Below are 15,820 nucleotides of genomic sequence, written 5' to 3' on the forward strand. Positions count from 1 at the left end.
TCTTGAGTTATCAGGATTTAAGAGAATTTTTGGAACGGTGCTAGAGGATAAGGAGGTTCTGGCAGAGTTCTAAGAGTGAATCCTTAGAATTCTGAGAGTCTAAAATAGTTATTTGAGGGGCCTAAGAGATCAAGGAGTCTTCAAGTCCAAAGAGTCTAATAGGATCCTTGGAGTCCTAAAATTGCAGAATTATTAAAATGTTAAGGTACCTAGAAGTTATGAAGCTTTAAAATCCCATGAATCCTAAAAGAAGGGTCTGATAGACCTAGTGGTCTCAAGAATTTTTAGAGTCCTGTCATCTAGAAAAAAGGTCCTAATATTTCGGACTGCAATAATTCTAAAGAAGTATACTTCAAAGTTTGTACACTCTTCAAGTAGATACTGAGTCAAGGCAGTAAAAGTATTCGGGAGACTGAAGCCTGGATCTTGGCGCGAAATTTAGGGGATGACGCAACTGAACGCGTCCTTGCTTGGTTGGAAACCGGCAAGTGTTTCGAAGTCCTATGGTTACTTCTCGTTCACTCGTAAGACTTCTTAGTCATCGGTTTCGGATCTTTGAGAAATTTGAATCCTTTTTCTAGAGTGTTTTTCTCCGTATAATCCTGGTCGTTCACTGACTCAAGGATCCTCGAATTACGCGTCCGGGAATTCCAAGGAGGTTTCGAATTGTTCCTTGATCGACGCAACCGAACTTTCACGAATCGCGTGAATCACTTGGCTCCGCCGACCGCCGCTCCTTCGATCGAAGAAGATGGTCTGGTCACCGTTAGATCCGTGAGACGGGTCCGCTGAAATCCGACATTCGGAGGCTGCAAGTGTTTGCTCGGGAAAGACGACTCTGCAAATAGAAAAACTAAATACTCCGTCGCTTCTAATTCATCAACTACCCCAAACCAAACTCAATTTTAAACAGTTCATCATTGTCCACTTCATTTTAAAAGAACCGTTTCATCAGAAAACGATTTCAATCGCACTATAGAATACCCATTCTATAAAAGAACGTTTTCAAGGACAAGAGTACAGACCTGCTTCACTACCTGTCCATCAACTTCCTCAAAACATGATAATATAAATGGAGACTTTAAAAAGACAACTCCCACTTGTCCCTCTTTTAAATAAATATCTAACCAATAGACGATTTTAAGAACAAAAGTGCTGATCTGCCTCGCTAATTGTTCATCAGATATTTCAAGCAGAAGTAACGCGAAACTGTTGTTCCTAGAAATCATGAAACTGACCCAAGAAAAACTGTCTGTCAAAAAACGGTTTCAGGCAAAGAAATCTCATCTTGCCTCGTTACAAGTCCTTCACCGGGTGTCCCATTAATAAGGGTGTACACTACATCCCGTTCAACTGCCCTGGTATCGATATATCGGCGCGTTGCAGGTGTCAAGGCCCGGCAAAGGCCCGAGTTTCGTAATCATATAAAGCATCCGCGCCCGTAGCAGAGCGCAGTACAGAGAACCAGAAGGCAGTAGGCAGCGTTAAAGGTCTTTACGTCTCGTTGCGCAAGAAGAATGTCGATCCATTAGGACCAGGCCAGGCCAGGCCAGCCGATAGACGATCCGCGATCGACCAGGCTATCGTGCCACTCGTGTCGTCGCAATTCATTCGATCGCAAATTATTCTAAATCGAAATTCCTCTTAAAGCATTAACGGCCGGTAACACGTATGCGTGACTTCTCTAAACCACCTGTTATCAGCTGGTGTGAGGCAAATGTGACTTAAAATTACAAATATTCGTGTTTTGACATTAACGGTGACTTGGTATTAAAAATAGCTTCCAATATTAAATGTAAATAAATGTTATAATCCTTCACGTGTGATGTTAAATTTCTTAATGAAGATCCTGATGTTTGGCAGCCTTAGCAAGGTAGCTAATTAGAGTCCTACTTTATTTGCTTAGAAAATTTGATTAAATTTCGTATATTCGTTTTTAATATTTATGGCATCAGTGATCGAAGGTATTCTCCAATGTTAAATTTAAATAGATACACTTATCCTATAAAATATTTAATTATAGCGTCCCTTTTGACGGCTGACGCGTTAGCAAGGTGGCTAACTAGAACCGTCCGTTACTCCTTCACAAATTCAACTAAATTTCCAACACTCGTTTCTCATTCTCATGGTACCTATTGTTACACAGATATTCCATGATCAAAGCTAAACAAATACCCTACATCCCCATATAAAATCTGTAATTTCGTAATGAAGCCTTAGCAAGGTAGCTAACGAATCCGCTAACGTTCACCCGGAAATTCGGCTTCCCAGCATGTTCTCGCTAGCAAACTCGATCCAATTCGTTAGTATGCTGAACAAAGCCCAGTCAAAGCTTGTTCCTCGCGGTCTACGCAGTACTCGAGGCGCGGAATTCTAATAGTGAGGCGGGTCCGAGCAGAGACACACGAAGAGGAACGACAGGACCTTCTGTCGAATCTTAGACCACATATACTTATAGGCCAAGCTTTGGATAACTGTCACTGTTTCATTTAAATAAAACTCTATGTTTTTCTTGCATAAATAGTTTCTATCCACCATTTTCCATAAGAAAAGATCAAGACATTATCATTGGAAATTGAATATTTTTCGAGACATTTGACTTGGAAAGTTCGATACTCGAATACTTTCTCACATTACGATCACTACTCTGATATCTTATTTATTAACAGCGCGTTTCTAGTGACCATTCGAAGTAAAAGAAACCATTGATGTAAAAAGAGAAACATAGAATTTTATTTGAAAAGAAAGTGCAGCTGGACTTCGCAACTGTATCGATGCATTTGTGAAAAAGCTGGTATTGTAGCGCGAGAGATTCTGTCAAACAGTGCAAACGTTTGTACAATAGTTTACGATTTCCTCCGGGCTTCAAGAGGAACAGTGGTATAGTTTGTACTGGTTACTAGATACACCCTGTATATGGTCTAATTGTTAGTGTCGAACAACGTAGTCCTCGGGTAGGCGTCGCGCGCGCACGCCGATATACACCCACTGACGCGCGGCTGTCGCGTGTATCCGCGAGAGAGAACTTTCTCTCGGCAAGGAGAGCGCGCCCTTTTATCGAGCAGGCATGCGAGACGCCGACGCGGAACAATGTCGACGATACCCGCGACAGAACCTTTCTTGTCGCGACACTGCGCGCCTGATTGCGTATCGTTGCGATTATTGCACTTTTGGGTTGCTGATAGGAGTTAGGAACATTGTAATTGGCTCAGGAGATTTTGGTTGTGGGATTCTTATTGAGTCGGCGGTATTATTTTTTAGTGAATTTAGTAGATTTAGTGGATTTAGTGGATTTAGTGGATTTAGTGGATTTAGTGGATTTAGTGGATGTAGTGCATTTGATAGATTTAATAGATTTAGTACATTTAGTGGATTTACTGAATTTATTAGATTTAGTGAACTTGGTAGATTTACTAGAGTTAGTAGATTTAACAGATTTAGTAGATTTAGTAGATTATGTAGATTATGTAGATTTAGTAAACTTAGTAGATTTAGTAGATTTAGTAGATTATGTAGATTATGTAGATTATGTAGATTTAGTAAACTTAGTAGATTTAGTAGATTTAGTAGGCTCGGTGGCTTTAGTAGAGTATACTTAGTAAATTTAGTAAATTTAATATATTCAATAAATTCAATACACGTAGTAGATTGAGGATCTCCATTCATTTATAACCTATAATCACCTTACAAATTCAAAGCATTACAAATTCCAAAAACTACTTAATATTCTACTTATTACTAGATTGAAACTCACACAGTCGCTAAATCTAAGAAATTTCAAGAATCAAAAACTATAACAATGTTTACAGCATCTACTACTAGCTTACAAATCTTCTTGCAATTTGACTTTCGAGTTTCCCCTAAATTCCACAAAATTTCCTATCAATATCAACGGTCTACTTCTAACCGCGCAGTGAGTAACTAGAAGCACTTTCGAACTCTTTCCTACAACAGTCTAGTATATCGAGGTTCCGCTATAATGACAGACTCTTGTCAGTGACGGTGACGCCAGTCTTTGTCTTCGCCGTTCTTTCTCTAATCTCTGCACAGAACAGTTGGAACTTCCAGGTTTGTATTCCGGGCGCATCGCCAGTGGATCCTTATCTGCCATTATCTGCACCAGATCGAAGATCGTCGTTTAAAGAGGTAGTCGATTACCATTCAGCCCGGCGCTTAACTATATCCGCTGCGACGCGGACCTTCTGCGTACAAATCGAATGCTAAATACGGCCGGCCATTGACTGTGGCGCGCCCGTGAACGCAGGTGCAACGTGCACCACGGCGAATTATGGCTAGACGAGGCCGGCCTCTTTAGGTCGAGCCGTTCCTTACATTTTTCCAGCGTCTTATCGAGATTCAGCATTTTCTCTTAACACATCGTACGCCGGCTAAATTTCAGTTACTAAAAACACGAGCGTCAGTGACTATATCGATACAATTTTTAAACATCAAACAAACCGAAATTTCTAACGTACGAAAGAGAATAGGGAATTCGATTTTGTAATTTTACTTTGGATCTGTGTTATACATATCTAAAATGTTGCATTAACGAAGGATTAGCGATTAAACGATATACTAAAAATCCCGCATTATCCCGGAGCCGGCGCGCAATGTGTTAACACTAAAACTACCAGACGGTTTCTTCATTTTGCAGTTGAGTCGCTCGGTCAATGCGTCCATTTTTTGATAGTTTCTGATTTTTGTCAATTTTAATGGAATAATTAATATTCTATAGAGCGTACACTTTGGAGGAAAACTTTATATACTGTTCTGATCAAATTAACATTGCGTACCGGCTAATTATCAAAAAATTGAATTGCGCGGATTTTCAATGAGATCCACTTATATCACTATCTATAAAAAAACTCAGGTATCATATTATTATGTAATATATTTTAAATGGACAATTAGTTCTAATCAAATTTTATATTTCTATAAATGCTGTGGTAATTGGCAAAGATATTTTACTAAGAGTTTTTGTATAAAAACGAGATTTCTCGTTACCAGTGTTACACGCGATGTGTTGACAGATCAAAAATTTTTCAATAATGTATTGAAAAATACTAATTTTCTCGATTTTTGTTTTCTAGACTTAATCACATTGGCTTCTGAGTGAATCAATTATTAAAACGGTGACAGATGTTTCTTTGAAAAATTATTGAGGAAATTGATTTAGCAATACGTAAATTGAATTATAAATCAAAGTTTCGATAGATGCACTGTTGTAAATTTAATATTACTGTTCAAATGAATTACTTTCGCTGAAAAGTACATTTACTGAGGTTTCGATCGATTTATATTTTAAATTTGCAGAATAATAAATCAATTTATTGTATAATTTGTCGAACAAACATCTGCATCTGTTTAGTAATTGCAAAACAAAAATACAGAATGGGTTGTTTTGAACCATCCGATACTTCAAGTGTCATGAGCTTGATATACAATTTACCTTTCTAATGGAGAATGTTTCCATTATAATACTGCAGAAAATCCTCGACTGCAAAGGTTACTTTCATCGAACTTTGTAAGTACGGGTTTATAATGAATAAAGTAAATCTACCATCCAGTAAAGAAGAGAATCCTCGGGCTACCAGGTTAATGCCGTGCATCTTTATGCATCTGTTTCTTTTTTATAGTTCTGCTATGCTTTATAAGTTCCTCTCGAACTTCCTTTAAGCTTCGCGAATCTCTTTATACGTGGGTTGCCGCAAAAGTTTCGGGAAAGTATAAGAACAAGTCACAAATAAGTTTGGACTAATGAGTCCATTGTTTTTCGCAACGTTCTCCTTCGAAAGTAACACATTGTATACTAATAACGAGAAATATCGTTTTTATATAAAGACACTTGGTTATGCAACTTTACTAATTACCGCGGCATTAAAAAAAATTTTAAATTGGATTCGAATTGATTATCTATTTAAAATACATTACATAACAATACGATATCTGAGTTCTTGTATGTATAGTGATATAAGTTGATAATTTTCAGTGAGATCATCATCCCCACAGTTCAATTTTCTGAATATTTCCCGGTACGCAATGTGCTAACACATTTCCCAGCAATCTCTAGGCTTAAAAATGCAAAGCTTTACGGACACAACGGGCAACCGAATGGCAGTGCTAGGAATGACGGATTCCCGAAACTTCTGCAGCAACCTACGTTCAACTATATGAGTTTCTTCCTCGTTACATGAGACTTATAAATCATTATAGTTCAATTTAATATTAGACTTTGGAAGCCTTACAGTTTCTCGGAAATTTTACACGTTTCTCTTTCGTATCGCGAATCTTACGAAACACTGATTCACATTCATCTAAAACAATTTCCATGTAATTTACGTAGAACACAGAACTACATAAAACTTACGACTCTATTCTATAATATTCTATATTTATTAATTCATAATTGAAGTAGTTACAATTAGCTTCATGTCTGTTCTATTTTTCTACGTATTTTAGAATCTATAATATTTCATTTTATAATTGATACTTGCATCTATAAGGTTTCAACTAAATAATAGAAAGAGGCAGGTTCCATTGGAGACAACTCGGTAAATTGAAAGTTTAAATTATTCAGCCTCCACCGGCGCCCGGGTCACCGGCGACCCACGCAATATTTTCCACGCAACTCACCACCGTTTCTCGCAATACACGAAACCGATGAACGCATTCGTGTATCTATTTCGCTCGAGGGAAATTTATTCATGCAGAAAATTGATTTACGAAACGGCTGACCGAAAGAACCGAGCATCTCGGCGTTTCTGAAACGTTTCTTCAACGTTTTCCAGTGAAACAACAATGATCGCGAAATCGTCTCGCAATCCTGGATACCTTTTTATGCTGTGCTCCATACGCAAAATGCTTGCAAAACGCGTTGCGAGGTCGGAATGCGCTGTGTGACGCATCTTGAAAACAGCTTCTGGCGTGTGGGCTGCGTTCCTCATCCTCTGGTGCCCTCGCTCGAGGGGACAAAGGATCGGTAGCATCCTCCACGTGATCCCAAAAATGTAAAAATCGTCGTTGGTCCTTCAGGAACGACGTCTCTGCGCAATATTGATTCTCATGCCAATCGCAGCTGCTGATGTTACTCTTTTCTTGTTTGTTCCTCGTGTTCTATTCTTTTCGGAATTGAAGGTGGTGGGATAAGTAAATGGTGTTTTTAATACTTAGATATCATTTTTTGTGGCTTTTGGGATTTGGGGGAGGTGTTGGGAACAAATAGTATTTTTATTATTTAATTATGATCTTTTCTTCTTTTTGAAATTCAAGGGAGCTGGGATTAGTAAATGGTACCTTTAATAGTGAGATATCATTTCTCGTGGCTTTTGGGATTTGAGGGAAGCGTTGGGAACAAATAGTATTTTTATTATTTAATTATGATCTTTTCTACTTTTTAGAATTTAAGGTAGGTGTTGGGAACAAATAGTATTTTTATTATTTAATTATGATCTCTTCTTCTTTTCAAAGTTGAGGATAGCTGTGAAATGTAAATAGTATTAATATTTAGATATCATTTCTTGTAGTTTTCAGAATTTGGCTGTTAGAAATGAATAACGTTTTCATTGTTCAATTATTATTGTTTCTGAGTTAGATTAATATAGATACATACATTAGATTAATATAGATACAGATACATTTTTCTATAAATTAAAAGGTTTCAACTGCCAATAGATAATTGTAACATCTACAATGAAGGAAGAAGCATTTAAAAGAATCGAAATTCCAAAGTGTAAAAAGCTACAGTTGAATTAACTATTCTCGATGCAAGTTTCACAGTGAAAAGCCAATAACACTTCATAGCGCAATTAATATTATTCCTTACTTAAACTTCCTTAAACTTCTCTAAATGTCTTTATAAAACATATAACTGTGAATTTCTTGCGATTTCAATTGTCTTATGTCACTGTAAGTATTACTAAATCTGCTTCTTTAACGATTTCTTGAAGAAGCATCGGTACCTTTTCAGTCATTGCAAAAGAAGAAACCAGGAATAGATCATTCTGACTCATCCGGTAGTGTTAATGAATAAAACAATACCATAAATACCATCAAACATGCTTCATTCATCGAACAATCGAAGTATCAGACAGAAATTTCGGTGGCAGCCGGGATTTGTATCGAACCAATGCGACTCGAGCGAGAAACACGACGCGTGCTCGGGATGAGGGAACCTTGACTGCACTTTCGCGGGACTCGAGCAGCATTTCAATCGACCTTTACGGTTCACGCGATTTCTCGATACACTTTCGAGAGAAGAAAGAGACGACCGGGCCAAGGGGGAGAGAACTTCTGAAAAATATCACGGATTCTCGATCCCCCGACACGCTTTCGGATCGAAATTCCGTGCACGGATTACAATTTAACGTTAAAAGCCCGCGGCTTCGATGACCCAGGACTCTGTTTACCGACTGTATGCATTCTTCACAGTTTTACTTTCTCCCTGTTCACGTTCTAGATAGCATATGTAACTAAGATCGAGGCTGGACTCGAATTTTCCTTCGTTACAGGGCGTGTGAAAAGTTTGGCAACTTGGGAACGCCGTTGCACTTGGGTTATCTTATTTGGGGAAAATGTTTAAACAAACGTGTAATAGTATGCAATGTATGAGCTATTCTTTTTTAACTCCTTGTTCTATAATTTCTTTCACAATTGTACTTGATAAAGCTACTTTATTGTTAGTAATTTAGTAGAAGAAGAAAAACTTAACTTACTAAACTTACTAGACGGGTCAAAATGATTCATTCCTGGTTTCTTCTTTTGTTAATGATTAGAAAGATGGCAGATAGTTTTCTGAGGAAGTATTGAAGAATTCGATTTAGCAATACACAAAATGAATTGTAAATCAATCAAAGTCTCGATAGATATACTCTTCAAGTTGTTATAGAGGAATTTCAAAAAATCAATTTAACTGCTCGGTAGGTTTAGTGTTAAAGGTTAAAGATTGATGATAGACTAGTAATATTTCATTTATACGAAAAATAAATAAATAACATTTAGATTTGTCGAATTTGGTTAATAATTTTCATCATCCGTCTGACACGGTGTTATAGGTCAAAGCGTTAACTTTAGGACTATTGTATTTTCTAGTTAGAATCTTATTATTAGTTAGTGTATCTCAGAAGCAATTGAATATTCGTAATAATTTTGAAAATAGATTTATTTAAATACTGTAACGAGTGTTTGAAGGAACTGAAAATAATCTATTGTTACAGTTTTTATGGGGATTAAGTATTTTTATTTGTTTATTATCAGAGAGGCTATATCGATACTTTAATTAGTGAAATAATGTAAGATGGATGTATGGGTTTCTTCTGTTTGGTATTCAAGACTTCGATGTAGAATTCAGTTTTTATGGAGAGAGGTTTTAGAAGTTGGAGGAATCCTCGGAAGGGTTAACTCTTTGCACTTAAAAATTGTTCAGTAAGCTGGATCAAACTGGATCAAACTCTGTTCATGCAATCAAAATTAAAATTCCTCGAACTAATTTGAAGAAAGAAGGGTGGAATAGGAATTGTGACCTTTTGTTAGAAATTTGAATAAGTTGAAAATGAAGTAACAGTATTCTTGAATTCTTAGAAATATTTCTCTACTTTTAATTCCATGTGCTTAATTAGTTATCATAAATATGTAAAATTCACAATCATTAGACAAAGTATAATATTGAATGTCAAGATTATTGAGTTAACTGTGTATGACGAGTATACTCGTCACGAAGAAATGGCAATTTTTTACGTTATATACGAGTATATTAATGAATATACTCGTCATGCATAAAAAGTAGTTACCAATTGCTATTAAAATTGAAATTTTCCGTGAAAACCAAAATACGTATAAATGAAGAGAAAATATAAATTGAACAAAGAGAAAATACATGAAATCATTATGACACATTACACAATATAGGCACACACTTTTAATTCTTTGCACTCGATAAGTACCTATAAGTCGCCATTTGATTCGAGTCAAAAGAATTATAAAACGTAAAATTCAATACTAAATTTTATATATTGTATCAATGCATGGAACATTGAAATGCAATAGTTCCACCCCTTAATCTATGTAAAATATTTCTTTATGTTTGTTGCAAAAAATATCATTGCCATTTCATAAAAAATAACGAATATTTGTTAAAAAAAAACATTCTCGAGTGCAAAGGATTAATATTAAGTTTCGTATAATGCATCTATAAGTGGCATACAAAAACAGCTTTGTTCCTCAATTTATGCGTGACATCTCATTAAGTTACTTTCAAAACATGTCCAAATTTCATCAGATACTGTGTTAAGTATTCTACTACAAAGCTATTCGAGTGTAAAAGGTTAAAAGAGGGCAACACAGCTAACCGGTCAACGATCGAAAATCGATTTTCGAAGAGTTAACCCTATGCAGACGAAGATTGTTCGAAGTATTGAAAACGTTTCCCAAGGGAAATTAAATTGTACATCAAATTCTTAAATGCCGGAGAAAAGGCATTCACTAATCACTGATTTTTCGTTATTCGAATAAATCAATTGCCTGCTCACAACTTTGTATTCGAAATATGAAGTCTTGATGTCGCCAAAATGACATTCGTCCTTCACAAGTTAATACGCAGGATTTTGAATATTTCTTTCTCGGCGCTGTCGATCATTCGCGCAGCGTATAAAAGATCTCGATCACGTCGCATGGGAGCGTCCAGAGAAAGTGAGTTGAAAAGTGATAGAAAACAGAGGAGGACACCGCGAGCGTCGTCTCCTCCAGCGAGTCGCTCGCATTTTTCCCATAATTGCTCTTGTAATCTCGCGACACTCGCGCCGGAACGTTGTTACACACCGCGGCGGCGCTCGCTTTCTATTCGGATCGCGGCGTGCCGAATGGGAGATCTTTTGATCCTCATCAATCCGTTCGATCGCGTTTCCACGGTACCCCCGGGCTACGTTCCTGTGATTTTAAGTAGCCGCTCTTCCACCTTTCACGTTTCCTGACTGTACAGAGCGTTGCGGAAACGTGGCGTGAATGGGAATCGACGGTCGGTACGGTTTTCTTCGGTACACGATCGAGGATCGATCGTTGGATGCGTATGAAATACTTCGATGGTTTCATATTTTAAATTTTATTAGTCTTTTTGCGTAGTTTGTTCATTTGTTATCTGAGTTTACTGGATAAAGTGGCAGTGGGTATTGTATTTGTATTGAAGGGGGCTGAGGTGTGTAGAGCGCATGCGCGAGTAGGCGGGGTTTGGTCTGGTAACGCCCAATATTCTTAAAAGACTGTTACCGATATGTGATTGTAGTAGATATTTTTCTGTTTCTATTGAGAAGTGGTTTTAAGTGTGTTTTTTATGATGAATTTTAACTAATTGTTATTAGTTTGTTATTCATTTTTATTGGTTTCTATTATTGATTCTGTTTGGCCCTTTCCACCAATTGTTATTGACTCCTCCTGTAAAATTTCTACGGTTCTGTAACATAATTTTTGTTAGCTTATTTTGAACTTGGTTCATTAGTTCTTGTTAGCTTCTTCTTGCTGTCGTAAGCACCTTCAATTCTGTTTAGCTCCTCCCACTAATTCTCATTGACGGTCCTGAGAAATCCTAAATGATTTGTTTCAACAATTCTGATTCGTTCCTCTAAACAATTCTAATTACTTTACGTCAACGATTTCTTGTACTGTACCTTCTTATTCTTAACTCCTCCCACTAATTCTTCTTGGCTCCTCCCATCAGCTCTCATTGGCGCCAACGAACAATTTTACATAACTGGTCTCCGAAAAGTTCTTTCTATTTTTATCCACAATATAATACTTTCTTCGACATTATGAACTATTTTAAACTACACTTTCCAATTCGAATTCAAATTTCATTTGCTAAATTGATATTTCATTAAATGTTATCAACTCACGACACATTAAATGAACGAATGCCACAAAATCGTATCAACCCAATTTCTCCGTTCTTATTCTTCGACACACATCGATACACATATGCCAAACCACCGAATCAGTCCACATGAGTTCACCACAGCCACGCCCTGCGCATTCAGGGTCAACCGATCACACGTCGCCGCCCGTGTGTCCCAGTCCCCCCGAAATCGAATCGTCGATCCACAATATCTCCGTGACATCGTCACGGGACCCGCGAGCTTGACGAAAAAAAAGAAAACCTGCGAAAAAAAGGAATCTGAAAAGAAAAGAAAAGAAAGGAGAGAAAAAAGGGGTTCGGGACCGGTTGACCGGTGGCAGAGACAGGTGGGAGGGGCCAATACGCGTGAGGGGGCGGGGCGGGGGAGGTGGAGGCTCACTTTCCATGAAATTCCTCGAGGCGCCTCGAGACGCCGACGCTTTCGTCATCGGGCCGTATCCAACGAAATCGAAAACTATTATCGTCGATGCATTCCTCGTGGCCGCGGTCCTCTTTTAACGGTACCCGGGGCCCGTTTCACGACGGATTTTACGATTCTCTTCGATCACGGCGATTCCTGTTCGCTGTAAGCCACCGATCCTTGCCTTTTGCTTATTCCATTTGTGATTAGGCAAACCTGTTAATAATAGTAATATTTTATGTATTTGTTGGATTTTCATTTTATGTTCTCGGTTATTATTGTGTTGTATCCGTTGTTCCTGTATCTTTCCGTTGTTATTCATTTTCACTTTTGTGTAGGTCTAAAGGGTACTGTTGTTATTATTTCTGCTATTACTACTATTACCATTGTTACTATTCATGTTATTGTCTATGTTTATTGTTGTATTCGTCATTGTTGTTGATGTCGGTGTCATTGATATTGCCATTACAATGCTGATGTTGTTGCTACTATTCTTTTGTTTCTTGTTGTTGTTATTATTACTATCATTATTGCTGCTGTTGATGCCACTATCGTTGTTCATTGTTGTATTCGTCATTATTCTTGTTTCTTGTTACTGTTGTCATCGTTGTTGTACAGTATAGATTTTTGTAATTCTCCAATCATGTTCACAGTACTAGATACAACATACCGAACTCGGTTAATTGACAATTACTTGCGAATTAAGATACTTACGCGTGATCCCGACGTCCGAACATGGCGTCGGCTTCCATTGTCTTCGGTAAACGAAAGTGGCGCCGGTTTTTACGCGTGTCTTAGATTCCGGTTCTCGTTTGTCCTTAACATTGAACGGGCTGGTCGTGTCCGACCTCACGACGGGAGGATGTTTTGCAACCCGGAGATTTCACTTCGATACTCTGCATTCCCGACCCAGCCCGATTTCAGTCGTCCAGCGCGTTTTTCGATGATCGATACACCCCGTCGATTCTCCCCGGTCGTTACATATTTATTTTCCGTCCTGATCTTAGCTATTTACTTTTCAAGGTGATCCATTTTTGCAAAATAAAAAACAGGCAAATTTGACGAATTTGATAGAGTTATATTCCATGGAAGTACACTACTTCTGGCACTAGCAAATGTTCAGAAATTATATTCGTTTTTGGCATAGGTAAATATTTCAAAAGAATATAAATTTTTTAGTGAGATTGTAAATTGCAAAATGTATTTTCCAACCTGGTGATTTCCGCGAATTAAGAAATAGAAATGCGAATATTTGAGAAAAAGTGAATTTTAAAGTGAGATTGTAAATTGTAAGATAGGAATACTTGAAATTATTAATGTTTCTCTATCAGTACATTTGTTTTGCAATTTAACTTTCATTGAGACTGTTTCGCAACGTTTAACAATCCAAGTTATTTTATTTTGATTATTTTTCAGTTTTACTTGGAGCTATTTAATTCACTTATATTTTAATATTATCGTGGTTGTTGTTAGCGGGTATGTTATGCAAATTAATTGTTATCATTAAGTAACCGTGAAACTAGTTTGAAAGGTGGAAGCTATTCTACCACGAATTGAGTTTTTTTCCCCATTTGCTACCAACTTTATGACTCGTTCGTATACTTCCTCATTTACTAATTTGTTTACGTAATTATTGGTTTCATGCAGCAACATTCTGGAGTTCCATATTCAACATTAAATTCGGTAGAATGCGTTAAAACGCGAAATATCGAAATCACATAGTTTCGTTCTTTAATTTCTGTTTGATTTCTAATTACATCATTTATAAGTAGTGTCAATAATGCAACTATTGAGATTTCGACTGATTTATAATAAGTAAAAAATCAGTCATTTTGGACTATCCATTTAGTTCTAGTACTTAAGGTTAACCCTTTGCAGTTGAGAGCTGACTCCCAAGCACCACTTGATTTCATGTAGCGAAATTATAAGGTCTTGTTTATAATATTAAGCTTATATTATATAATAATACAAATATTATTAATAATCTAAATTAATATTATTGTATAATATAGAATAATATATAATATAATATAATATAATGTAATATAATATAATAAACAATACACAAAACCTTCAAACAAAGCATCCCTTAACCCAAGTACATCGCCCAATCAATTAGTTCCAAAGAATGTCCCCTACATCCCACCTCTCAGACGCCGAGCATTTCCACAGAAAACCATTCGATTCCAAAGACAAATTCAAACGTAAACCCACTCACTCCCAACAAGTTCACCAATCGACAATCCTAGCACATCTCTAGATCGATTTTTTGGATCGATGGGAGACGGAATTCACTCTCGACAGATTACATTCCGGGCAGGTTTCGCAGAACCGGACATCAACTTGACCCACATCGGTGTCTACTGTGTTGCCGAGGATGGAACGACCTTAACATTGGACACGCGAGCACACGTCGTAATGATCGAGCGATCGAGCACCGCGATACACGTCCCACGGTGGACGTAGAAAAATCGTCGGTCTTAGGACATCCGACTGAAAACGAAATCGAAAAGAGATTCTCCGATTCTCTTGTTTCACTTCCCTTTCTTTTTCCGTCTCTTTTGTTTCTTTTTTCTTTTTTGTTTTCTTCTGCGGACGTGTCCTTACGGGAGATCCTTGGCCAGTCGGTGCTCGGACGGACACATGATATCAGGGAAAGCGAACAACAAGGATTCCTGCACGGGAGAAAGTCCTTTCCTCGTCCTCCTCCCCCTTGCTCCCCGAGACGATGCTCGGTTTTAGTTTCGATCGGCGTTATCGCGTTTTATTCGACGCGTAATCGACACGCCGTCCTTTCGTGGATGGTTCGTGGTGAATTCTTGGGTAGAGTACTTAGAGACAGGCTGAAAGTTCGACGAGTAAGAAGTGACGAATTGAAAATCATTATTTGCGCCGTGTTTCTTTGTGGAAATGATATAAGTTTAGTTGTTTCTTGTGTATCATAACTATAATGATTTACTTTTTCACTGGTTTTTGGTTGGTATGGTCGTTTTTTGTTAAGTTATGATATGCATTGTTTGCTAGTTCAAAACGGACTGATAGACAAGTGAGCCGTTTTTTTTAAGTGGTATAAATCCATTTATTTATAATAATAAGAAACACAATCCCGAGTTGTCTTTGTCTAGCTCTTGTAAACTATAACTATCATGCTTTATTTTTACACTGATTTTTGGTCAAGAAAACAAAAGGAAATTACGTAGAGTATCTAGAAAATGAGTACTAATAGGTTGTATATATGAAAAAGGAATGATTTAGTAACTGTAGTGTCTGTTAATTGGAAAAGAATTTCTTAATTAATTTTATATTACGTGATAAAATGTGCAATATAAATTGTAATCATCACAATTATGTCATAATTTTTATTAAGTATTCAAATACCGAACACTTGAATACTTTAGTACTTGAAATTCAGTTTCTCTATAATGTACTCTAAATAATTGAACGTATTTGGTTAAAAAATGCATAATTATTCAGTAATTAAGGAACTCGAGAATTTAAATACTCTAAGTAATTGAAAGTAT

General features: G+C 37.1%; 1 protein-coding gene across 4 annotated transcripts in view; it reads left to right on the forward strand.

Annotated features, from left to right (window-relative positions):
• Positions 1-15,820, forward strand: part of LOC116425946 (uncharacterized) — a 262,805-nt gene that overhangs the window by 34,695 nt on the left and 212,290 nt on the right. The window lies entirely within an intron of this gene.

Source organism: Nomia melanderi, chromosome 2, assembly GCF_051020985.1.
Source record: "Nomia melanderi isolate GNS246 chromosome 2, iyNomMela1, whole genome shotgun sequence".
NCBI lineage: Eukaryota > Metazoa > Arthropoda > Insecta > Hymenoptera > Halictidae > Nomia > Nomia melanderi.